A 27653-nucleotide genomic window follows, 5' to 3' on the forward strand; every position below is an offset into this window, starting at 1 on the left:
TCTAAGAGAATTATCTCTTTTCTCCAATTAAAAATGGAAAAAATATAACTATGTGAATCAATTGGTTACGGAAATATAATCCATTTGGCTCTTAGATTAACTAATGTTCAATATTTGCAGGGCACGGATTTGCTTGGGGTTTCATTGATTGAAAACTCGGTGGACTTTCTGCTCCAGGGATTGGGTGTGCTGGCGAGTAGGGGCTTTGTTTCAGGCGATGTATTCTGAGATCCATTTACGATCTTCAGGGTGATGTAATAAGACCAATTAATCAGCTGTTGATATTTATTGAGCACTGACCGTGAGCAGAGCACTGAACTAAATGCTTGAGAGAGTGCAATATAATAGAATTGATAGACAGGTTCCCAATTTCTTTTATTGGCAACTTGTTATTCTTCCTTCTAAGTGGCTCCTCTGTATTTTTCTTGTCCACTTTTTCTTCTTCTATATACCCGGAAATGCAAAATCAAGTCTGATTACGAATGAAAACTGTGCTATCTTCTCTTGCAGGTGTCATTAAACCCTAACCCTGCCGCAAATCCCCACCTCAGTGCCTGGCTGAGCTCGATGCTAGGGACTTGCTTGGAAAGAGCCTTGATGTGTATGCGCATCAACAACTCTGCACACAGCACTTCAGGGCAGCCGACAAGCAACTTAGCATTCTGACACATTCTCACTTCCACATCACAAAGCCCTTTCACTTAGGTGTTGAACGCAGCCAGCATGAGGAATGCCTCTCTGTGTCACCACCAAGAACGTTTCTACGTGCCATAACATGCCCTCTTATCAGTGTCCAAAAGAATAAAACATCACTGCCAAGGCCCAGCAACATCTCTTCCTTCCACAATACATCTTGGTATGTAAGATTTATTCCTCTCTCAGAGCCTCAGCAATTGTGTTCTGCTAGCTACCCCTCTATCTTTCCTCCCCCTTCTTTTCCCCTCCTCCCCCGCCCAGCAAACCTCACTAAAGTAGTGAATAGCAAAGGAAACAAAATATGATGTCGAGCTAGGGGGAACCACCTTTCTAGACTACCCCTCTGACTGTGATTGGGTGAATTAACCTTGTTTTGTCAAAGAGTTATTAAAGCGGTCTATTCCAAAGAGAACCATGGTACAAAAAAGGAAGAGACCGTTACTCTGGGAGAGATTTCTGACTCTTTTTAATGGGATTTGTTAAGCACTTACTATTTGCCAGCATTGTACTAAACACTGGAGTAGGTACAAGTTATTCATGTTGGATACAGTCCATGTCCTATGTGGAGTTCACAATCATAATCCTCATTTTACAGATGAGGAAATTGAGGCACAGACAACAGGTTAATGATGGATCTGGGATTAGAACCCAGTTCCTTCGGACTCCGAGGCCCATACTCTATCCGCTAAACCAGGCTGCTTCTTTGCTTTTTACCTCTGGGAATATGATTCTGAAAGTTAAAGTATTCACTGAGGTAGGTACAGGCAATTTAGACTACCATATCTAAACTACAAAACCAGTCAACTTTCCATGGGTCCATGAAAGTGTACTAGTGACTGGGTGTTTTCTTCACAGGTGAGAATAAGCATGAATTTAGTTATTGCCTGCTGACATATTCCCTAGGACAGGGCTTGGGAAAGTATTGAGACATCTCAAATCAAGCCACTGGATGGAGCTTCTGGAGCAAGTTTTCAAGAATCAGTCAATCAATTCATCAAGCATTTCCTGACAGCTTACTCTCTGCAGAGCATAGTACTAAGAGCTTTGAAGATTATAATATAACGGAGTTGCTAGGCAACATTCCCTGCCCACAGAGAGTTCACAGTCTAGAGCTGGAGAAGACAGAACTCCTGCAGGTAGGACTTCAAGGGCCCTGTTTTATTAATAATAATAATTATTATTATTATTATAGTGCCATCTCAGCTTCAGCCCCAGTCTGGCAGCTCATAGGAGGCAGAGGGTATTCTTTCATTGGTACCATGGCACAGTGGAAGAAGGAGCAAGAGGGAGTAAAATTCCAGGAGCAGAATAGAAGGTTTACCAGGAAAATGTCATAAGGCAAATACATGGATCTCCCTTTTTCACATATCCAGACTTTCAGGATTTTTCCCTCCTGGAAATAGCCTCAATTATTTTTGTTGATGATGATAATTTTGAGAGATCAGTTACCAAAAAGAAGAAACCTAAGAAGAATCTAGGGTCAGTGCAGAGACTTGCCTTTTAAAGCTCACCTTTAAAAAAAAAAGTGAACTGTGAGAAGAAAGCTAAGGGATTCCGTGAATGAGAATGTTATTAGACATTTACAACGAAACACTAGAAAAAGAACGACAGAAGAAGCCAGAGATCATCATCGTCAATAGCAGCATCTGTTGAACACTGTGTAGTCCACTCTACTAGACACTTCTTGATGCTCTGGGTGTTTACAGAGTACAACAACTGAATTGGAATGCCGGAGTTAGGACACTTTGTAGTCTAGGCCACATGAGAAATGATATGAGTGAAGTGCCAGAGTTTATATTAAAACCAAAATGGTCCCACAAGAAGCTGCTGTTTTCAGAGCCAATATTTTAAGGATTTTTTGAATACTGTGTGCCTGTTCAAAAGAGTCCAAAACAAACTTGGTACATCCATCAATCAATGGCATTTATTGAACTTTTACTGTGTGCAAAGCCCTGACAAGGAATAGACCATTATTCAAGCAGACTTTAAATTTTTAAATTGGTTTTGGTTTTACATTTTTTTAATATATCCCTTTTTCATTTCATTTGTTCATATCTGTGAATTATTTTTAATGGAAAATATAACATTTAAAATGATTGTCATTTTCTTTTTGATATCGGGTGTTTTTTGAGTACACAGGTACTTGAATTTTAAAGCTCTGTGGCACTTAAGCCATGCTTAACGTTAATGTGATGTGTGATTTCATGGAAATTCCGTTCTAATTAAGAACTAAATCCCACTTATTTTAAAGTGGCTAGAGATTGCCCTTAATTCTTGTGTTTTCATAGTCATTTGTATGACAAGGTCCCTCATCTTTATTTGAGATTGCTAAGTGGCAAGAAAGAATTGTCTGTAAATCCAAATTGCACGGAAAGGACATTGGTGTTAGAAGCTCTGAGACAGCTCAAGAATAGACCGTCATCTGATGTCAGTTCCTTTTCTGTCGACATGCTGAAATAGAGGGACGATGGCTATGTTTCCTGAATGCATAAAATCTGTGAGACTAGCATGATAGGAATATTCTGGAAGCCCAGAGCAAAAATGTCTGTAATTATGCCCTCAGAGAAGATTTGAGTAAGTGGCAGAATATTTCCTTTTCTGTCAGATCCCTGAAAATTCCTTCGTAACATCCAGTGCAACAGATAAATCAGAAAGAGGCTCCATTCCCTGAAAGTAGCAAAATATTTTTTCATGAAGAGCTTTAAGGGTAGGCCATATTCTTAAAAGTAAAAGACTTTGCCATTATTAGTCAAATGAAAGAGGTTTTTTAAGAAATGGTTTTTGATTCTTCCTTTAGAGTAAATTGGTATAACCTGCATATTTTTCACTAGAGACTGAAACGGTCCTTGCAGAAAATGCAGACTGCTGCAGTCCTGCCTGATTGGGTCACCATGTGATAGGCATAAGACAGTCCAATTACTAATGCTCTTCAGCACTGCAGTGGATTTGGTGATGAAAATAGTCAATCACCTCGCATTTATTTGGCATCAAGCAGTCTCGTGGGTATCATTTCTCTGCTCTGAACTTTGTAGATGCTGCTGCTGTGCCTGCTAATGACATTAACGGGAAGAGGGGATCTTGTCTATGAAAAGTGGCCATTTTAGAAAAGAACAGAACTAGACGTTGTTCATGATCCCAAGAAAACACAAAAGTATATATGTCTGAAAGCTATCCATTCTTTCAAAAGCTGGAGCAAATAAGATTTTTGTTTGTTTAGGAAAATCGCCTAGACTCAGTGCGATCTATAGCAGATAAACCGAACACCCAAATACTATTCATGTTTCTAGCCTCTATAGTGTGTATCTTCTATGTAATTACCTTATTGTGCCTCTTTTTTAATGCCTTCTTGTGAACCTTGCTAATTGATCAGGCTTTAAGCGGTTTAACTCTTAATGCTCTTTAAAACAAATTAGGACAGTGATCGTTGAAGCTCTCTCACATTCCCCTTCTCTTACGGTGCCTGGCTCACCCCGCTCTCTCTGTGAGGGATCTGGGGAGTAGCGATTCAGCCTGTCAGCCATCACAAATCTAGGGAAAATAAACATATCAGCCGCCCAGCTCAAGCAACACTCACTCCGATTTGTTCATTTTAATGACACCTTAGTGTCGGGCACCTCGGTGTTCCATTTTATTATGGAACTTAATCAAAATGAAAAAGAAAATGTCTGTCTTAGGTGCAGGTGTTCCTTTGTTGGTGTGCACCGCTTGAGATAAAACATTAGACTCACACCTGCAGTGGCCAGAACTTAGATTCAAGAGCTCAGCTTCAGTCATTCTGGTTTGCTCTTTTTCGCCCGAATCCAAGGCTTTAGATTTGTTTTAAAAATGCTTCTGGCAGCCTTAAATAAAGCCTAAACACTGAAGGTGAGTACAAACCACTACAAGTTGCAACTGTATTTACTGAGACATCTTGAGGGAGATGGTGTCCGGGGCACCCAAAAGGGCTCAATACTGTAAATGTTTTTTTGTTGATGATGATATTCCAATATGACAGAGAAATGTTGTGGTACATTTGAGAATGAGATTTCTAACTTGAGATAATATTCCATTGGGTTGAGGAAAAAAGTCTGTGTCAAAAAATGTCTTTGTATTTATTTAAACGTTGTGATCTGTGTCCTCTAAGGCTACAGTATCAAAGACTGATCAGCAGAAGCAATTAATTTAGAATGTGATATCTCTGCAAGGTCCCTAAGGTTGTGTCAAAGTGAGGTGAAGATACACACTCGGCTCTTAGATAAATTAGAGCCTCTGCTTAGCAGTGTCAGGACGTGAGCCTGGCTAATAATGACCAAAACTTCACCAGCCAACAAATTGCTTTACCAGCCTGCCCCTCCGGGAGAGACACAGTAAATGATAGCATCACTCTTTTCTACGAACCTAGGATCAATTGGTACTTGCCCTTGGCGAGTGGATGAGTGCTTATTTTCAAGGCTAGTAACTACTACAAATGGAGCAATTTTAATTACACTTTAGACTCAGTTCATTCATTCGATCGTATTGAGCGCTCACTATGCGCAAGGATAGCACTCTACTAAACACTTGGGAGAGTAAAATATAACAGTAAACAGGCCCGTCCCCTGCCCACAAGGAGCTAGTTCTCAGGGGGCCCGTAACCATGAGCAAGGGTGGTCCTGACTTCCCTCCAATCCAGTAGTTCCCTGGGGAATTCTGATCAGACTTGGGCACTGGTCAAGCACCGTCATCGACATTCTGTACCAGAGTTCTGTAAAAGCCCTTCCCAGAGAAGTCAAGGTGGCTCTTTCCTCCCACAGGTGAAAGCCCCAGTGAAGGGAACAACAGGAAAAGAAAGGGAGTTGCTCCTCTTCCTCACCTGTAGGAAATCCACATTTCCCCGAGAAGAACTGGGGTCTCTCAGAACCATATTTATGTTGTGAGAGACCTGAACGTTTTCAGTATGGATGTGATGGCACTACAAAAAATGGCTTTTTCTGTGCTAGAATATCCCAAACCGGGGTAGTTAGTGATGGCCTGACATAGTGGATAGACCACGGACCTGGAAGTCAGAAGGTCATGGGTTCTAATCCTGGCTCTTCCACTTGGCTGCTGTGTGACTTGGGCAAGTTAGTTCACTTCTCTGGGCCTCAGTTACTTCATCTGGAAAATGGGGATTGGGAATGTGTACAACCCGATTTGCTTGTATCCACCCCAGCGATTAAAACAGTGCTTGGCACATAGTAAGCACTTAAGTATTATTATTATTATTATTATTATTATAGCCTTGAAATCGCCTAGGTGTAATTCCCAAGTAGTCTGCAATAAGGGACCAATGTCATGTATTATAATTACACTGTGGTTGGGTTTCTAATTAAAAATATGTTGGCATTTGGCCAGTAATTAGATAAGAACGTGCTACTGTGCCTTTCAATGAACGCTTCTTGAGCATACCTTACAGAAGGCCCACCCAAAGGGAATTTCAAATGCTTTTCACCGAGGAACTTTCCCAGAGAATTTGTCAACGCTGATCCTTCAGTTTAGGAAGTTGTTTACTGAGAGGTGCCCTGTCCAAGCTGGCAAGTATAAAATTAGACCTGGCAGTTTAGTTAGGATTATGTGTTCTTTGCGCGGTTCTGCAAGAACTTTCCGATCAGGATTCTTATAGACCTCATTCCTCATCCGGTCATGATGCAGCAGAAAGGCAAAGTTTGAAATTGGGGCTTGCAAACTCGAGTGCTATTTCTGCCTTCGTCTTTGATGAATCACCCAGAGACAAAGGTTAGATTTTTACCGAGGCTGGCAGTTCTCATTCTATTGGGATGATGTTTTTTAGTTTGTTACCCTTCACAATCCAGTGGAGTAATATTTGTAAGATTCCTGAGTGATTAGATTCCATATGGTCCTACTGACTCTGGCAGTTTTCCTTAAAGGGTTTGATTTTATCTACGAATAATAGTTGAGTTAAATGATTTGAGGGTGGTCTAGAAGATTGAGCACTGAATCAGAAACCTGGAGTTCCGAGTCTGGATCTTCACTGTGTTGCTTCCTTTCTTGCTGATCATGGATTAAACAGCTAGCCAATCTGCTGTGCAACTTTCCTATGATAAAATAAGAGAAAAAAATACTTGCCACTTACCTGATTTCATGCAAGACACTAAAGATGTAATTACATTTATAAAACACATGAAACTCCTCTGAAGAAAGCCAGCTAGGACCCAAAATGTCAGAAGAAAGCTCCATTAGTAAAAGTACAACTTAAAATATATTCATCCAGCTCTGCTACTTGCCTGCTCTCTGTCTCCCACTGTTTCTGTGAGCCCCATGAGGGACAAGGAATGTGTATGACCTGATTATCTTATATCTCTCCTGGCGCTTAATACAGTGCTTGGCACAAAGTAAGGACTTGGGAAATACCACAGTTATTATTATTGTTGTTATCATTATGATCATTGTTGGTGTACTTGCTTTACTTAAGCATTTCTCAGCTTTACAAATGTTTCTTTGATATTTATTAGAAAAAAATCCAAGCAGCCCCAAACTTTGACTTTATAGCATATGAATAGCTGCGCTTAGAACAGTGCTCAGCACATAGTAAGCGCTTAACAAATACCAACGTTACTTTATTGGTTATGTAAGGATCTAAGGAGTCAATCAGTTGTATTTTCTGAGTTCTGTGGACACAGGAGTGAAATAAGTGCTTGGGAAAGCCCAATACCAAGGAGTACATATAGACAACACCTGCTCACAAGTAGCTTACAGATCAGAGGAGGAGACAGTCAATAAAATAAGTTATGGATGGATATATACACAAGTGCCTTAGGGCTCGGGGAGGGGTGGCTATCAAAGTGCTTAAGAGGAACAGGCCTAAGTGCATAGGTGTTGCAGAAGGGAAAGCTTACACAAGGAAGAGAGGGCTGAGTTAGGGAAAACTTCTTGGAGGAGACGTGATTTTATTAAGGCTTTGAAGTTGGGAAGAGAGGTGGTCTGTCATAATTGAAGGGAAAGGAAGTTGTAAGCAAGAGAGAGGCTGTAGGAAGGGGGTCAGTGATGAGATTGAGGTAAAATGAGTAGATTAGCATTAGAAGAGTGATCAGAGGGTTGGATTGTAGTGGGAAATCAGCGAGGTAAGGTAGAACGGATGAGCTGACAATGCTTTAAAGCCAATGGTAAGGAATTCCTGTTTGATGCAGAAGTGTATGGACAATTACCAGAGGATTTTAAGGGGTGGGGAGAATAATCCATCAATGGTTTTTATTGAGTGCTTACTGTGTGCAGAGCACGGTACTAAGCCCTGTGTGCAGAGTTGGTAGGCAGGGAACATGCCTTACAGTCTTGAGGGGGAGACATCCATTATTCTTTTATTTGTATATATATATATATGTCTACGTGCAAAATATCTATGTGCCTAAATGCTGAGGGATATATGAACTGAATTTTTTTTAGAAGATCCACACAGCAGAGTAGAGTATGGACTGAAGAGGGGAGGAAGGAAAGTCAGCAAGGAAGGTGATACAGTAGTCAAGGTGGGATATGATAAGTGCCGCACAGTAACAGTTTGGTTGGAAAGGAAAGGGTGAAGTTTAGCAGTGTTGTGAAGGTAGAACTGACAGGATTTGGTGACAGCTTGAATATGTGGGTTGAATGAGAGAGATAAATCGAGGATAATGCTCGGTTTACAGACTTGTGAGACAGGGAGGAGAGTGGTTTTGTCTACAGTGATTGGAAAGCTGGGAAAGGACAGGGGTGAGAAGATGAAGAGCTCTGTTTTGGGACATATTTAGTCTGAGGTGTCAGAGGGACATCCAGGTAGTGATGTCCTGAAGATAGGAGGAAATGTGAGACTGCAGAGAAGAGGAGAGGTCAGGGTTAGAAAGGTTGATTTGAGAATCAGGGCTAGAGACAGTAGTTGAAGCTGGGAGTTCAAATGAGTTCTCCAAGGGAATGGAATTAGATGGGGAATATAAAGGGACTCAGAACTGAGCCCTGAGACACTCCCACTGTTAGCGGGTGGGAAACAGAAGAGGAGCCCACGAAGGAGATTGAGAAGGAGAACCAGGAGAGGACAGTGTCAGCGAAGCCAAGGTGATAATGTTTCCAGAAGAAGGCTCTGGTCCATTTTGTCTAAGGCAGCTGAGAGCACTCCATCATGTGAAGAAGCATTTCCTTTCACCTTTGAGTTTCAGTGGGGGCTCCTTGTACTAATGTTGTGAAATTGTACACTATTCTGTCTGCCCTGTCAACCCCCTTCATATTTTGTAGTCTTTATTGAGAAGAAGTGTGGCCTAGTGGAAAGAGCACAGGCTTGGGAGTCAGAGAACCTGAATTCTACTCCTGGCTCTGCCCTTACCTGCTGCATTACCTTGGGTAAGTCACTCACTTCTCTAAGCCTCAGTTCCCTCATCTGCAAAATGAGGATTCAGTTCCAGTGCTCCCTCCTTACTTAGACTTGGAGCTCCATCTGGGTCCTGATTATCTTGTATTTTCCCCATCACTCGGTACAGGGCTTGGCACATGGTAACCACTTAAATACCACACTTTAGAACAGGGCCTGGCTCATAGCAAGCACTTAACAAATACCATTATTATTATTATTACAATTATTACTCATTTGTGTTTGTCCCCTGCCTTAGTCTTTACAGGCTGAAAGGTCTTAATCTGTTCATTCTCTCCTTATTTGGAAGTTACAGTATCCTCTGTATTTTTGGTTTTCCTTTTCTGTACCTTTTCTGTTTTTTATTATGTCCTTCTTAAATGCAGATTTGAGACGTGCGTTCAAAATTACAGGTTCAGAGGCTCTATGTTGTTTTATTTTTTTTTACTCTGGAAAAGCTTAGTGGGTTTTTTGGGGTTTCTTTCCCCTTCCTTGTGCCATCCAGCCCTCCATTTGCTCTTTCAAGCTGCTGCAACTCTGAACATCAATAACTTAGAGCCCATCATGTTGTTGTGGTTGGATCGGTTCTCGCTGGATTCATTAGTTTGCACTCGCTCACACTGCAGCTCCTCTGCCACTTTCCAGCCCATTCACTTAGCTTTATGATTTTCCTGCAGGCTCCCATCTGTATGGCATTTCACCATCCAGAAGAACTTGGAGTTTACTATGTTTTCCCTCCCTACAGGAAAGGGCAAACGTTTTTAGAGACCTGTATCTCGAGCAGATGAACTCAAATTACAATAGGAGAGATTTCAGTTAATTTTAAAGAAGAGCTTCCTGACAATAAGTGGAACTAAGTAGTAGAACAGGTTTGGAGTGAGATTGAAGTTCTTCAAAGATCTTTAAGAACAGGGTTTGCATTCACTGGCATGGAGACAGGAGGACTCTATGTTTCCATATGTCACTATGATTATATGAAGTTGGGAAAAGCCTGGCCTCTTAAGTGAATGTGGAACAAAGCTCTCCTCTGCCCCTCTTCTCGATCTCTTGTTGCCCTTGGGAATTTACTAATAGGGAGGATGCTGTCCTCTTCCTCTTAGCTTCTCTTAGCTCTTAGCTCCCTTCCTCTTAGCTGCTGTTTCAGCTCACAACTGAAAGACAACTTGATGGTAAGAATACTAATGACAACAGGACCCCTTGCTACCTAGCATAGTTTTTCCCCCTTCCCCTATTAGCAGCGATGAGGGTGGCATGATAACTGAGCATGTGCACCTGTGAAAAGGACCAGCTTCCAGTGCTGTTCTATAGAACCCTTAAAGAAGACATTATTCCTGAGCCAAATCAGTTACTTCTATCATTCTTCCTTGCAGTTTTGCAGTTCTGTTCTCATTCTGTTGAGGAGAAAATATTACATTTTCAGATAGCGGGCTCCCCGTTCCTTTGAACGAGAGGTAGAGCCAGAATGGAGGGGACCTGTGAGCATCTGTAGGTTGGAAGTTTATCCCCATGTAGGTCTTTTATGGAGAATGTTTACCTCAGGTTCCCACTCCTTTGACTTCCATCAATACTCTGTAAACAGCTATGTTACTATGTCCGCTCCCCCTCACCCCCAACTCCTGACCCCATTCCTCTCTCCAAAGCTAGGAAAATTTAATTCCTAGGTGTGCCTAGGGAAACAGAGGCAGTCCCTCGATTATCTTCCTTTAGTCTCATCATTCCATTGCTTTCTAGATTAGTTACAAGGTTCCAGCAAGTCTTCGCAACTGTGTTTGTAAAACTCGGCTTGTGAAGCCCGAAGCCAAGAGGAGAATTTACAGTGAATTATAGAGACTCTCAAGATGGTTAGGTGGCCAATTGAAGTAATTCGAGGTTAAAAAGTGTTTTTGTCTGGAATTATTCATCTTGGCAGTCAGTCATCACAGCCTAAATTAATCAGCTCATTGCCAGTAACTTACCACTAATTCTGTGTGAGATATATTCCTCCTTTTTGTGGAGAATGAAATGAATGTTTGAAACCACTTTGTTTACCATCAATTTTCCTAAGCACTTACTTATATTTGACTCTCTTACCCAGTGTAATAAATATATTAACAGAAGCTTTCTTGCTGTTCAGACATATTGTGAAGATAGGAGAATAATAATAATAATGTTGGTATTTGTTAAGTGCTTACTATGTGCAGAGCTGGGGTAGATACAGGGTAATCAGGTTGTCCCACATAATAATAATAATGTTGGTATTTGTTAAGCGCTTACTATGTGCCGAGCACTGTTCTAAGCGCTGGGGTAGACATAGGGGAATCAGGTTGTCCCACGTGGGGCTCACAGTCTTAATCCCCATTTTACAGATGAGGGAACTGAGGCACAGAGAAGTTAAGTAACTTGCCCACAGTCACACAGCCAACAAGTGGCAGAGCTGGGATTCGAACTCATGAGTCCTGACTCCAAAGCCCATGCTCTTTCCACTGAGCCACGCTGCTTCTCCAGTTCTTCTGGAGAACACCAGCAGACAGTGTGGAGGGAAAGCTGCCTAAACATTTATTTGTATTAATGTGTCTCCCCCTCTGGACTGTAAGCTCGTTGTGGGATGTCCACCAACTCTGTTATATTGTACTCTCCCAAGATCTTAATACAGTGCTCTGCACACAGTAAGCACAAAATAAATACGATTGATTGAATGTGATTCATTTTCTGACCATTTAGCCCTCTCTATCACTGCTTGGAAACCAACACAAGTGCTCCACGGGGTCTCACCAGCAAAATGGCACCTTTCGGCAATGCGTGAAGAGTGTGCCATGAAAGACTTATTTTGTTGGTTGAACAACAAAGTTTACACCATCTGAAATCTAGAAGTGGTTGATAACTTGTAGGTTTCTTACTTTTCGTGGAGTACGTTACTAGCGAGTGGTTTAGTTCATGTTTTATGACAGGTGTTGCAGTTTCAGTGTTTAAAAATGGGTTTTATTAATCCAATTGCTGCCACCAAGGAAAGAAGTTAGGCCGTAGACTTGGAGCATAGTGCCCTCTTCCGGATAAGAGGTTTCCACGAAGGACCCATACCTTTACTTTAGGGACAGAGTTCGCTGCGATTTGGCAAATCCCCTTGAAGATCGGTGGCCATGAGGCCTGCGTAGCAGCCCGACTCCATGCTTTCCCAAGTCCTTTAAGTGTTCCTTTTGCCTGTACTAGCAAAGGGATGGGCAGACAAGGGAAGCAAGCAGGGTCAGGCTGTCCTCTCTATGGGCAGCGAGGCTGCTATTTGGTGAATCCCCGTATGATTATTAGCCATGAGGCCGACTCAATGCTTTCCCAAGTCTTTTAAGTGTTGTTTTTGCCTGTATTAGCCAAGATGGGGACAGGATAAGTAGGAAAAGCAAGCAGGGTCAGACTGTCCTCTTTATGGACAGTGATGCTGCTATTTGGTGAATCTCCATATGATTAGTAGCCATGAGGCCGACTCAGTGTTTTCCCAAATCTTTTAAGTGTCATTTTTGCCTATATTAGCATAGAAGGGGATGGGATAAGTAGGGACAGCAAGCAGGGTCAGACTGTCCTCTTGCCTCAGTCCATTTATTTCCCCCTAGTCCATTCACCTCCCTTCCTGTCTTCCGTAAATTTGGCTGCATCACCCGCCCTGCCAGCTAGTGAGCTTTGAATCCAAACTATGCTAGGGTAGCCACCCAGGTTGCAGAGTTTTCACGATACACATTTTAAAACGAATCTGTTTACTTCAAGGATTCTAGGCTATTTTTAATTAGGAAAAAAATCCCAAAACCTGATGGGGACACTAATCAGATCCTGTATTGGGAATCCGAACTATGCTGGCTCCCGCTACCGTGGTCAAATCACCCACCCTTCCCTCACCCCCACGCACCCAAAAAAAAGACCCAGGAGTGAGATTTGCATATTTTAAAACAAAAACTTAATTTTATTTTCTTCAGGGATTCTAGGGCACTTTAATTATGAAACATGAAATTTCTAGCATAGGTTTCAGCCAGTGCCTCTATTTTCTTTCCCCTTCATTCCCTTCTCTCTCCAGCCAGTCAGATCCTGCCTTGGGGAAACCAATAAGAGGGAGATCAGTAAATGCTCCATAAATCAATGATTTCAACTGGCAATAATAATAATATATGGTATTTGTTAAGCACTTACTGTATGCCAGGCTCTGTTCTAAGGGCTGGGGTGGATACAAGGTAATCAGATTTGAAACAGTCCATATCCCACATGGAGCTCACGGTCTTAATCCCCATTGCACAGATGAGGTAACTGAGGCACAGAGAAGTTAAGTGACTCGGAACACGATCACAGACGGACTCCCGGAGACCAGTCATTTCACAGTCCTTCTTGCTTTAACAAAGCACAACTTTCTCATGTACCTGATTCCTGATGTCTTCTTTCTAACTCCCCTGAGCTGAGTTGGAGGGAGAGGGAGGGAAATGAATACAGTATTCAGTAGACAGATTCAGGAATCTAATTGGAAATTAGAACCTCTTATAGCAATTAATCCAAACTAAGGCCAGATTTGACAGCGTATGGTATGTTGTTTATTTAATCTTTCTTCAATTCCTTAGAACTCAGAGAGGTGTTTAGTGGCAGGAGGGGTGTGTGTGCACGTGTTTTGTGTGCTTTCAGAGACCAAGACTCTGCAGATGTCAGGTTCCTGAATCCTACGGATCAGCTCAAGGGCTGGTAGCACGTAATCAGGAATTTGAGGTGATGCTGACCACAGAAAAGAATCTCTCTGTGAAGAGGGCAATTCAGAGCCTTTAACTGTGAGATGAGGAACCTTGACTCCAGACCAAGTCCCCCACAGAGCTAGTAGAGGTGGCAAATAGACATATTCAACTCCCTTGTCCTTGCCTATTTAGCCAGGTGGAGGTCTGGCCCTTCTTCTTCAAGATAGGTGGTGAGACTCTTCTAGATTAGACAAGACAAAAGAAATGGCTTTTTTCCTAAATTCAAAATTAATCCCTCTCTGGACCAGATGGAGGCATGAGGCATTTTACGTGAGGGGTGAGGAGGTGCGTCACATCAAGCCCAACTGTAAGTTGGTAAATTCCCCAAACTCAGACGTTTGTAAATCAGAAGCAGAGTTTTTCTTGCCCTGCTAAATGCCTTCTGAATCATTTAGCCTGAGGCAGGTGCCTGATTTGTGACCTTCATTCGAACACCATCCTACATAGATCATTTCCAGCTAAGAGAGCCTTAAAATTGACATCAGCTTCTTTACTTCAGCATTTACGGGGAAAGTTAAAGATTGAAACGGCACCAGGTTAGCTATTTTGCAACTTCCCTGGGCTGACAAGTAGCAAGGAGCTGTCAGTAAATGCCTTTTTCATGGACATCTTAAGCAAGAGCAATCATGGTAGCCAAGACAGGCCGGGGAGGGAAGCAGGGAGGCCCAGGGAAGAGGGTAATGGGATATGGATGGAACATTTCACCCCTAGGTTGCCCATTTAAATCCATCTTAGGGCCGAAGTGATTGAAAGTAGTTACGACCTAACAGCTGTTTAGGGGGCAGTGTGGAACTCGCCGTGAGTCTCAGCCCGGTCCGTTCAGATCCTCCTGGACGTGGCAGTTGACGGCTACTGACACCTCCTTTGGACATCGCAGCTGGAAAGCAAAAGGCTGAATGGGCAGATTCCCCCATCGACCCTCTTATGCCTGAGAGGCGGTCCCCTTGGTCTGGGGTTGAGGAAGATGGCAGGTGCTTCGCAAGGTCACTTAAATCTCCCGCAACTAAATAGAGGACTTTAGTCAGGGAAGTGATCGGAGACATGAGAATCAATTCATCTGAAATTGGAGGTGGGGTGAAGAGACATTGAATTGTGTGCTCGGTTCCAGTGCCCAGCTTGCAGACATGTTGTAAAGCAGCTCCGGCTAGTTTGTGCTATTGATTCATGCTGCTAGAGAATGCTTTATCCAAATTCAGCTTTGTATGGAAATCTATCTAAGTGTACAGCCCCTAACATCCTTGGTGCTGTGACAGGTTGTTATTAAAGCAGAAGAGGAGGAAGAATTTATTCTTATTGTAAGAGCCAGGTTGCTCGGGGACCAAAACAGCGGGAGCGCGTCTGATTTGTTCCAGACTTCTCAGTGACTCACAGAAATGCATCTTGCACCTTCTCTGAGGGAACGTTCCGAGTGGAACAGGAAGGATGTTTTGCCGGGCTTGACCGGGGCTCTCTGTTATTTGACATTTTTAACGATGATTAGGTGGAAGAAATAGAAAACGTGAAGCATTTAAGTTAGACAGGTAGGAGAATCTCCTATCAGGGAGAGTTATCAAACATAGCTTTCCCTATTAGATTGCTCTATCGGTAGTTCGTCGTAACAGTCTGGCCTCTGTCTCGTAATAGTCTGGCCTCTGTCCTCTCCCCTCTTCTGTCACTCAATCGATGGATCAAATTTATTGACCGCTTACTGTGTGCAGAGAACTGTACTAAGCCCTTGGAAGAGTACAATATGACAGAGTTGGTAGACATGTTCCCCTGCCTACAAGAAGCTTACAGTCCTCAAATTGTACTACACTCTGTAGGCCAAATTATATTCCTAAAACCTTATTCTGCTCACATCTCGCCCCTCCTCTAAAACCTCCATTTCTCATTCCTGAAGTCTCAGGACCAGAACTTGCCCATCATTCTCCACAGAAAAGGCCATCATTGTAGTGTTCTGCACACATTTGGCCCTCAATAATATTAGTGATCAATTGCCTGAAACAGAACTAGTAGTAGTAATCGTATTAAGTGCTTACTGTGTGCAGAGCCCTGCGTAAGTGCTCAGAATTATTATTATGCATAGGTGGGCTCACAATCTGGGAACAGGTCGGGAAGGAGTGTAGTCCTAATTAAAGGAAGAGAGAGACCCATCCACATCCTTTCTTGCACCATGACTACTTTTCAGATGACCAGAGCTCCAGAAACAAAATAGTTTGGTTGCAAAGGAATTTTGCCATTGAATCGATTTCCAAGGATCCAGATTCCTTGAATTGAATTGGTTCATCCATCGGAGTAAGGCATGGTGTTTGTGGGGTAGATGATCGGTAAAGATCATCTACCCCACCTGTCAGCTGTGTGACTGTGGGCAAGTCACTTAACTTCTCTGTGCCTCAGTTACCTCATCTGTAAAATGGGGATTAAGTTTGTGAGCCTCACGTGGGACAACCTGATGACCCTGTATCTACCCCAGTGCTTAGAACAGTGCTCTGCACATAGTAAGCGCTTAACAAATACCAACATTATTATTAAAGAAGGTTTCGATCTATCAATCGATGGTATTTCTTGAGTGCTTAACTATATGCAGAGCACTGTACTAAGCACTTGGGAGAGTAGGAAACTCTAGTGTATAGAGCACAGGCCTGGGAGTCAGAGGACCTGGGTTCTAATGCCGGCTCTGCCACTTGCCTGCTGTGCTACCTCGGGCAAGTCACTTCACTTCTCTGTGCCTCAGTTACCTCACCTGTAAAATGTGGATTAAACTGTGTGCCTTATGTGGGATAGAGACTACCGTCCAACCTGATTAGCTTGTATCTATCCCGGCACTTAGAACACTGCTTGACACATAGTGCTTAATAAATACTATTATTATTATTTTATCATTACTATTCCAATACAACAGAATCAGTGGACACTTTTCCTACCCATAACAAAACCATAGGTAAACTGCTTTTCTGCAACATTTAAGTTTTTCTGGCACCATCCCAAGCATCATGCATTGCAGAATTCCTTCCCGGAAATAATCAGTGCCTTCATCCCAACGATCAAACATAGTTGATTAAAAGAAAGACATTGCCAGACACAAGGGGAAAGTGTACTTACCGCTAAGGCTGTGAGGAAATGCAATGTCAGTGATAGATAAGTTGACAGAACTGTGCTATGGTAATGCACCTGCAAGTTCTCAATAAATACTTATCTAGACAATGGACCGACTGGCTGATTAACTAGAAGAACTCTCAGATCACCCAGTGGTTTTAATATTCAATGATCCTTCATTTTACAGGTGCTATGGTTACGTTCTGAATGTGTGTGTGTGTGTGTGTGTGTGTGTGTGTGTGTGTGTGTGTAGGGGGGAGGAGAGAAAGGTAAAGCACAAAATCACAATATCTTCAGGTTACCAATTCTTAGTAAATAACTTCACTGTTTCCATTTCTCTGATACCAATATGTTAGTTCTTTGTCTTACATCGAATATTGTCATGTTACTAACATCAAAGACCTCAGTTTTCATTTCTTATCATGCAACATCTTTCTGAATCTATTCCTCATCACCTCCTCCTTTGAAGTTCGTGAAGAGACTCATTCTGCTTACATTCAAAGTTAATTCTGTGGAGCTGTTTATCTTCAGGACTTATTTGACCAAATCTTAGTGCTCCCTCTAGACTGGAAGCTGGCTGCGGGCAGGGAACGAACCGGCCAACTCTATTGTTTTGTACTCTCCCAAGCCCTTACTACAGTGCTCTGTCCCCAACTAAGTGCTCAATAAGGAAAATGGATTGACCGTTTGATTGATTGATTGACTGGAAAGCAAATAGGTGTTTTTCCAGGAGCAGTGGTTAATGGTAGTGACAGAGGAAGACAGTTTTAGGCTAGGTAGACATGTCACATATGAAAGGTTCTAAATAGTCTATAGCAAATAACCCTGAAACTCCACATTTGCTGGATGGACACAAGAGTAGAGTGATGATTAATGGCCCTCTAGACTGTGAACTCATTATGAGCAGAGAATGTCACTGTTTATTATTGTATTGTACTTTCCCAAGTGCTTAGTACAGTGCTCTGCACACAGTAAGCGCTTACTAAATATAATTGAATGAATGCTCATTGTAAACATGAAAGAGAAAGGAGGTTTCTTGCCCCCCCGTCACCCGCCTGTCATCTGTAGATACAGTCTCCACTGCACAATGGAAAGTGCACAAAGAAGCAGTGTGGTCTAGTGGGTAGAACATGGGCCTGGGAGTCAGCAGGATTTGGGTTCTAGTCCCGGGTCTGCCACTTGTCTGCTGTGTGATGTTGAGCAAGTCATTTAACTTCTCTGTACCTCAGATAAATCATCTGTAAAATGAGAATTAAGACTGTAAAGCCCATGCGGGACAGGAACTGTGTCCAACCTGATTAGCTTGTATCTAACCCAGTGCTTAGTGCAGTATTTGGCACATAGTAAGAGTTTAAAAGACACCATTAAAAAGATAAAGACAGGAGAGGAAGCCCCATTTATACACACTTGGCACATTAGCCAGTGCAGAAATATGAAAAAATTAAAGTTATGAGTGGGTAGTGCCTGCTTTTCCTTACTATTGAATTTTCATATGCAGTCCAATAAAATGGAAATTGGGAACTAATTGTTTTTTTGGTTGTTCAAAAGAGTTCATGATAGTGAAGATTGGGCTGGCGGAGACCAGACAGTAGATCAGAGCTGTGGGCTTCCTTATCCCTGTCTTCTGATTGGCCCAGTGATATCTGATGAGCAGCACCGTCCTGCCCTTCTGCTTTTACTTTTAGAGAAGATGTGTGGCCTAGTGACAAGAGCACGGGCTTGGGAGACAGAGGATGTGGGTTCTAAGCCCGGATCCACCGCTGGTCTGCCGTGTGACCTTGGGCAAGTCGCTTCACTTTTCTGTGCCTCGGTTACCTCATCTGTAAAATGGGGATTGAGACTGTGAGTCCCATGTGGGACAGGGGCTGTGTCCAACCCGATTTGCTTGTATCCACCCCAGCACGTAGTACAGTGCCTGGCACATAGTAAGCGCTTACAAATACCACAGTTATTATTATTACTATATAGCCCTCAGCAATTTTCTCCATTCATTCCAATGATAATTCTAATGCCATTGATCTTACTATGAATCTCAACAAAGCGTTCTTGAATTGACGGCCTTCACTGAGACCTTACTGTGATCCAAGTGCTGGAGTAGGATAATCAGGCCTAGAGAAAGCCGTGTCCCACATGAGGTCCACAGCCTAAGGGCAGGAATCTTATCCTTAGTTTACAGATAAGGAAATTGAGGCACAGAGATACATTTGTGACTTTTCCAAGGTTCCACAGCTTGTCAGTGGCAAAGCTAGGACTGGAGCCCAGATTTCCTGATTCCCAGCCATACACTCCTTCCACTTTTACTAATTTCTCGGTGAAAATGAACACCCATACTAAATGAAGTCCAGTGGCGTCAATTCTTAGTGCACAAAACCCACCATTTTAGAGCAGTAAAAATCCTAGGCATTTATCAGAGTTCTGCTTAGCCATTCCTCTTTGTCATGGCCAATAAATATTTTATGAAATGGAACTTCACAGTCTTTGCAGGTACTTTTTTACCTTAATTTACCTTTTCTAAATAAAACACAAAGTTCAAGGTGATCTATGGCATTTTCTTTCTCCCTTCCCTATGGGAGAACACTAGTGCCTAAAAGTCTCAGGGCTTTTATTTCTGTATTACTTCCATTTCTGAACATGTAATTCCAAGACCTTCTCTCTGACGAGTGTGATTCATATGGGCTATCTCCCAGGAGATTTAAAGAAAGATGTTATGTTTTAGGTGGAAAGTGCAACATTTTAATAAGTTTAATGCACTTTGCCTGCTAAACCAATCAATGCGTTCAGAGGAAGGGAAATAGACTTTGTGGTAGCAAGGAAAAAATAATTGAAGGAGATGACATCAAGATCCTGACACCGAGCAGTTTTCCTGCATTCACACTCACAATTCAGCTGATTTGTAAACAAGCTGTCAATAAGCTAGTGATGTCCTGGTTTAATTAGGATTTTCATTTTAGTATTCGAAGTGTAGTTTGGCTAGTTATGAAATATACCACTGCACATTTTCTTGCTAATTCTAAATAGGAGAGTGGCTCCTAAACTTGATGCTTAAACATAGCAAATCCAGTCCCAGGCAATCTAAAAACGGTGCTCGATTGATTGCTTGATCCCTATCTGGCCATGCAAGGCAGCCAATAAATAGAAAACACCTGCTTGTGATTTGATTTCGAGTCCACTGTCCTTTGCTGTTCTGATTATTTATATTTTCAGAACCAAAGACGCAAATGTGCAGATACCCTCTCGTACAGACACAGGGCCCAAGTCCTAGTCGAATGATTAAAAAGGCACATTACTGTGAAACAAGTCGTTAAAAAGCTATTATGAAGGGTTTAGGAGGATGGGTTAGGTTGATAGCATGTGGGTAATGATTTTACCATTCAGCTTTCTTTCCATTTTATAGCTTGGATTTATTTATAGCAACGTTCAGGCTGTGGTATTTGTATGGAATTGCTTGTTTTTTCACTGTGGCAGAGCTGCTCCATATGTCTGCTGCAAGGTGAAACAAAACCTTTTCCAAACAGTGTTTCCTCATCTCGTGCCTGCCATTAAGAGGGAAGAATTTGTATCAAAAGGCCATGCTGCCATTATTTCTTCCTGATGACACTCATTTAACAGCCATTAAAATGCAAATAGAACTATGATTTTTAGATCACAAAATTAACATTAACAGTTGGATGATTGATTAAAGGTCATGGCAACTGTATAACTTAATTTCTTAGATAATTGTGTTCAGTTTTCTGCAGATTGTTTAGGTTTCTGAATTCATTTTAGCTGTGGTTGAACACTGACAGGTGCAGTAATTGGCGGTCTCTCTTTTTTGCTCTCTCTCTCTCAGAATCCATCGCATCTTTTTTTTTTCTTTCCCACTAGCAGCCGCAGAAAATATACAAGCAGCAGTCCAGAGGGCTTGCAGATGTGGAATAGGTCAGTGAAAAGGTTATGACAAACCTTCAGTGGACCCCAAATAGAATTTCATTTTACGGCTAACGAGTTTTCCCTCAAAAAACTTCCCTGAGGCTGTGTTTCGGCATGGGATAAGAATGGCCTCTGACCACCCCGGGGGCTGGGAGCTAACCTTCTCCAATCCTGTCTGAGCGAACCCATCTCAAACCCTCTTTTCTCTAATGGCGGCGATAAGCCACAGGTAATGGGAGTAATAGCATCAATACATTTTCGCATCACCTTTGAATGGGCATCCAAGCCATGGCTATGGTAGTGAGCTGAATGGGAAGTGATTGTGCATTATGTTACTCTAATGATGAAGAATTAGAAACTTCCACTTGTGGGGTAACTATTTCTGTAATCAGTCTAAGAACAGAGTCCCGTTACTATAGGCACGCTGAGTGGGGCATAAGCCAAATGATCATTATGGAGTAAAAAAGGGCAAAGATAAAAAGTGAAAGAGGGCACATGACCAGGATTCTTTGTTGAAAGAGAGGGGTCTGCCTCAGAAATCATTAAAAACTTCCTCCAGAAAATGAACTAATTCGACTACATTTTTTAACATAGAAGCTGTGGCAAAGCAATTTTGAGGACTTGGAATCTGACGACTTCCTGGGCCTTTAGGGTGTCTCAAGTGGCTCCTCAAAACCACTAACCTGCTCCTGCAACTCATTCCAGCTGCAAACACACTACATGGAAGAGCCTCAGCTCCTATCACGGGACAGTGTTTATGGCCCAAACAATTGCTAAGTAAACTTTCCAGCTCTTGAACTCTTGAGCTTCATCCCCTCCCCTCACCTGTTCCCAGATCTTCACATTAAAGTGTTTCAGTGTTATTTTGCCTCCTCCCACCGTTTGCCCAGTAAATATCATCAGACAGTATGCTTCCAACTGAGCGGCCTACTTGCCTGGGACTTGTTAGGAGCGTGAGTGAAGGGCATTTCCACCATCAGTATCACGTGCATGTTTTTCCAGTAGTGGTGATGGTTCACCAGTCCTCAGGTGATAGATCAATCAGTCAATCCTAATTATAGACCCCTTACTGTGTGCAGAGCACTGTGTACTAAGCACTTGTGAGAGTACATTACAACAATATAACAGACACATTCCCTGCCCACAATGAGCTTACAGTCTAGAGGGGGAGACAGACACCAATATAAATAAATTACAGACACGATCATTTTCTTCTTTCCCCTCCTAGGAATCACTTGTTTCTTTCACTTCCTATCCTTATTCACAACTATATTTTCTTTCTTTCTAATCCTGGATGACTAAAAATCCCTTGTGAATGCTGGCAGTAAATCCATTATTTCTCCTCACTCTGTTTTTCACTTCCCCAGTCCCAATTTCTTGCAAGCTTTCTGTCCTGCCACTAGCATCATATACGATAAGAACCAGTGATTGTCTGTTTTTTCAAAATGCATCTTTAACCAGCATCGTGTAGTGGCCTGGGAGTCAGAGGGTCATGGGTTCTCTGACACTTGTCTGCTGTGTGACCTTGGGTAAGTCGCTTCACTTCTCTGTGCCTCAGTTACCTCATCTGTATAATGGGGATTGGGACTGTGAGCCCCAGCACGTAGTACAGTGCCTGGCACATAGTAAGAACTTAACAAATACGATAATAATAGTAATAATAATGTCTACCAACTCTGTTATATTGTACTCTCCCATACACTCGGGCATCAGCCAGTTCTTTCCAAGATTCCTTCAACCACCTGAAGTGCCTTGATGATTCTTCAGTCTGTGACTGTATTTGTACCCCAGCAACCATTCAGAGCAAAGCAGAAGTCTGACTTTGTTTAAGATTTTAATGAGACCCTTCTTAATCAAGAGAGGCATGAATAGCCCTTAGTTATAGCTGGGAGATTACAAGATTCTAAATGTTCCCACTAACAAAGTTTCTTACTTTTCAGTTTGGGAGAAAGAATTTCAATTCTGCAAGTTCAAGCCCTAATGTTTAGTTGTTCTTCAGTTGTTTTGCAAAGACTATTAGCAACTAATTTTCTACCACTGCTTGTGGCAAATGCATAACTGCTAGTATTTTTGTATAAAAATTATTTATAAATAGGGTCCAGCTAATAATGTTGCTCATCAACCTCATATTCCTCTTTGAAGCACCCCCTACAGTTCCTATTACTTCTTGAGCAGCTAAAAAGGACTGTGCCCTAACTGTGCTTATATTGTAAATATTCATCTCGGCACCCTGCAAATTCTCTGCCCCCTTCTTGGCAAATAATAACTCCTAAATTGTATTTCATGTAGTTAACTAGACTCATTTCAGTGAACGGATTTCCATGAGGAATGATCTTAAAATTTTTCTCTTACAGAGAACAAAAATCAGTCTCATAAATCACGGAAACTCTCCCTTCATTTTCACTCCTGCTCTTATGTAAATCATCTAAAGCCGGTTAGCTGAAAGTGGTGCTCAAGGAATGTTACATTGCAACACAGAGGGGACTGCTTAGATAAGAAATACTGCTTAGCTATTATTTTGCAAAATTTTTATAAAATTAGAGTAGCAACATGGCCCGTTAGGAAGAGCTTTAGCCTGAGAGTCAGAGGACTTAGGTTCTAATCCTGGCCTTGAGCGAGTGACTTAAATTTATCAGTGCCTCAGTTTTCTCACCTGTAAAATGGGGATTAAATACTTGTTCTCCTCCTGCTTAGACTCTGAACCCCACTTCGGACAGGAACTGTATCGAACCTGATTATCTTGCATCTCCCCCAGTGTTTAGCACAGTGGTTGGCACATAGTAGGTGCTTAACAAATACCACAGTTATTAATCATTGTTTAAATGGAGTGAGTAGGGCTTCTCAGGAAAAGAGTCTCACTACTCCAGGTATTTCTCCAACCTCTCTAAATCAAGCCCGTAATCCAGAATCACATGGATATACTGTAAACTCGTTGTAGGCTGTAAGGTCACTGTGGGCGGGGACTGTATCTACCAACTCTGTGGTATATTATTATTATTATTATTAGAGCAGCAGCGTGGCTCAGTGGAAAGAGCCCGGGCTTTGGAGTCAGAGGTCATGAGTTCGAATCCCAGCCCTGCCACTTGTCAGCTGTGTGACTGTGGGCAAGTCACTTCACTTCTCTGTGCCTCAGTCACCTTGTCTGTAAAATGGGGATTAAGACTGTGAGCCCCACGTGGGACCACCTGATTCCCCTGTGTCTACCCCAGCGCTTAGAACAGTGCAGAGCAACTGTTATTTACATTTACATTACAATCTACCAACATTATTTATTATACTCTCCTAAATGTTTAGCCTAGTGCTGCTCTGTACACAGTAAGAGCATAATAAGTACCATTGATTTGTAGGAAATACAAGTGGAAGCGTTGCCAGCAAGGTTTTCGGTACTGTAACTAACCATTTTCTAGGACAGTTATCAATCGATTGTATTTACTGAGCACTAAGTAGGTGCAGAATACAGTAGTAGGCATTTGGGAGGGCAGTATAACAGAGCCGGTAGCATGTTCCCTGCCTACAAGTAGCTTGCAGACTAGGGGATGGTAAAACTGTTAAACTCTCAAAACAACCAAATTTTGCTTAAATTACATTGTTTCTTTTAATTGTAGCTGAGCCTTAAAAATTTACACTCCGGGGTATGGGCACTACCATTTTCAGAGACACCCTCCTCACCCCAGTCATTTCAGCCTTGTTCAGCACAGAGAAAGAAGACCACAAGCTTATTTTATGCCAAAACAAGAAGGCAATTTTAGAAATGCTCCCAGCAGTTGACCTTCGTCAATGAAAATAGCAGCTTGAGAGTCAGGGTCCTGGATCAGTTACTTTAATTGAAAACCTAATGCTCATTCTTCCATCTTGATCTATAACGTTACATTTAATCAACTATTTCTAGCTTATGTGTGCAATTTGGTCACATAAAGTAGATTACTAACCTGATGTTTACACTATCCCAAGAGAAAAAAAGTAAATTACAATGTTGCCAAAGAATATTAGCCCTTCTTGGCTTCTACCTAACATGTCTAATTATTTTCTGTTGAGTTCTTGGTAGAAAACTTGAAACTGATTTTGAGATGAACTTAGAATTTCTCCTCGAAGAAAAAAAGAACTTTGCATTCTAATGCTGTTCACTCCCTCTGCTGTTTTCCCATCCGTTTGCTAACTTTTCTGTCATCCAAAAGTAGCGTCCTTCAAGTTTAAAACTGTGGATGTACGTATCTCGTTGGCTAACCAGGGTAAGCATTAGCGTTACCTTGGAGGCTAACTTTTTCTTGCTCGGTCTCTAATCTATAGCAGTTGCAACATTGGCTGTGTTCAAATAAGCCAAGCCTGATCACAGACATCCTAGACGGTTTAGGGAAATGGCAGATGTTATTGTGGAACCGTTAGCCATTAGTGATGGGAACTCAGGGAAGAGAAGGAAAGGGCAAATCTTTTAGAAAGGAAAAAAAAAAAGAGGCAGCTCCCTGGTAATTACAGCTTGGTCAGCTAAACTCTGATTCTTGGGCAGGAAAAAAAATCATTAAACAACAAATTTTGAGCTAACCCCCAAGTGTAAATGATTCTAAAAAGCAATTATCATGTCTCTGTGAAGAGTATATCTGGCCTGACCAACTAAATCTCCTTCTGATAGCGAGGCAGACCTTGTAGAAAGGGGGAAGCAGTAAATATATACTCAGTTCTGCCCCACTGCATGTTTTCATTGGAGATTTGGCAAGAACTCAGTTAGGAAGTTAAACTAGACCACAGATTGTAAGCTACTTGTGATCAGGGAAAGCTTCTCCCAGTTCTGGCATATTGTTCTCTCCGAAGTGCTTAGTACAGTGTCCCGCACAGACACAGCAAGCGTTCAGTAAATACCACTGATGGATTAAGGAATTAGGGCATGCTCTTCCTGACGATGCAAGCCTGTTTTAAACAAATCATGCCCGTGTCCCGGAAAAAACAGTTGTGTGGATTTGCGCGGTGTCGGACATGGGTGAGAACTGTAAAATGAGCTTTCTTTATCGTGGGTCCTTGCAAGAACGCAGCCCCTGGGTTCTAGGAGAACTAGGTATATCCGATCCAGCAAGGGTGTCAGTGGATTTTAAAGCCATGCTGTTGAAACGGGATCAGGTCACATGCCACGTATACCAAAAACAACTCAAATAGAGCCTCCTCCGGGAGTTCTCCCAGCTTTCCTCCAACACCCATTAGGAGGGAATGAAAACAAAACAGCATTAACAGCAGCCATCATTTTCATCGTTGAGCTAAAGACAATGGCTCTTCCTGCTGACGTACTACTGTTGCTGTGAACGAAACCTTTCTGTTGCCCATCTGATTCCACCCCCGGCCATGTGGGCTTCAGAATGTCAGACTCCTCCGCTCCCTGGGCAATGCCCCTATTCCCTGCTCTCAGACCCTGGCCCACTTACATAATTACTGTGCATGCTGCAAACTCTCACCACAGACCAAAGAAGTGTACTTCTAAAGCACGGCTTTGTCATCATCCAAGGAAACTTAGATAAAGCTGGAAGGATCGGAAGGCACGCTGGACTCTCAGAACATGACATCAGACCACAATCTTCCACAGTTCTAGCCCAGAGATGCCTGAAAGAAATGTTCCCAAACATTTTGCAAACACTTAGAACTAAGACACAGAAATCTAGTATAGGAACTTATGAATAATAAATATATTAATTAGTAAGGAATTTATTAATAATAAATGTACTACAGGAAGGGGAAGAAGGGAAAGATCCAAATTATCCCACGCCACTATAAGCACCTAGTTGTTTAACTTTACAAGTAAAGCTCCTTAGATATATAAAGTCCTGAAGAAAAACAAAAACCAGCAATATGGCAAGATCTTTAACACTTCTACCGGAACAACTCAACGGAAAGGCAGGCAAGAGAGAGAGAGAGAGAAAGACAAAGGCTCGACCCATTTCATTTGGCTCTCATTCCCAGATGATTCGAAGAAAGTTAGGCCTCGGTCTTTGGGGAAATGCAGTTCCCAGGAAAGTTTCCTATTTCCCCTTCAGTTCCCTGACCTCAGCTCCCCTTTCAGTGTCACAGACTTTGCCCCAATCTTTTCTTTAATAGTGCTGTTTTTAGATTACTGGTTGGTAAGAATGCATGACTTCCATGATCTGACTGCACACCTTTGCTTTATTCCTTCCTGCAGGAGTTTGTGACACTCTAGGAAGACTGGCAATCCTCCGGTTCTGTAGTCACTGAGACTAGCACCGCCGCCTCTGGCCTTGGCTTGAGCACTGATGTCCACTTTTGTTCGCACACTTTCCCACATCTGTGGTACCCCTTCTAGTTTGGGTTAACCACTCTAGACTACTGTTAAGAAGGTACACAACTGGTTGGAAGGTGGCACCTAAAAGATGTCATCAATGACGGTCAACGTGGAGAAAAGAACCAAAGAGTGTCTCCCAGGATCAATTCCCCGCTGCCTTCCTTCCATTTCCACTTGGGAAGATAATCTAGAAGTAGTAGGGCAATGTTTATCAATGCCGTGACCCTCTGAGAGGAACTAAGTATGCCATAGGAATCTGTTCGGGGCCCAGGATCATTCAATAACTTCAACAATGACCTGCATGAAAGAACTGAAGATGACCTCATTAAATCTGATGACCACGAGATATGGGTGATGTATAAGTACGTGATTCTGATAGGCATACGCCTTATCGGAAGTTGAATGTAGTGGGAAGCAGCATGGGCCTGGGAGTCAGGCAATCTGGGTTCTAATTCCTGTTCTTGTTCTGCTACTTGCTCGCTGTGTGACCTTGGGCAAGTCACCTAACTTTTCTGTGCCTCAGTTTTCTCATCTGTAAAGTCAATCCATCTTTCAATGGTATATTTATTGAGTGCTTACTATGTGCAGTAAGTGTTTGGGAGAGCGCATTACAAAAGAGTATGTATTGACAATCCCT

The 27653-nt window shown here is 42.2% G+C and overlaps 1 long non-coding RNA gene across 1 annotated transcript; it reads left to right on the top strand.

The window, feature by feature from the left end:
- The first annotated feature begins 535 nt into the window (after window positions 1-535).
- Window positions 536-27362, top strand: LOC120638822. Its single transcript, XR_005660801.1, has 2 exons — window positions 536-856; window positions 26897-27362. It is a non-coding gene; the product is annotated as an uncharacterized LOC120638822 (long non-coding RNA).
- The last annotated feature ends 291 nt before the right edge of the window (window positions 27363-27653 follow it).

This window comes from Ornithorhynchus anatinus, chromosome 14 (assembly GCF_004115215.2).
Source record: "Ornithorhynchus anatinus isolate Pmale09 chromosome 14, mOrnAna1.pri.v4, whole genome shotgun sequence".
NCBI classification, from domain to species: Eukaryota; Metazoa; Chordata; class Mammalia; order Monotremata; family Ornithorhynchidae; genus Ornithorhynchus; species Ornithorhynchus anatinus.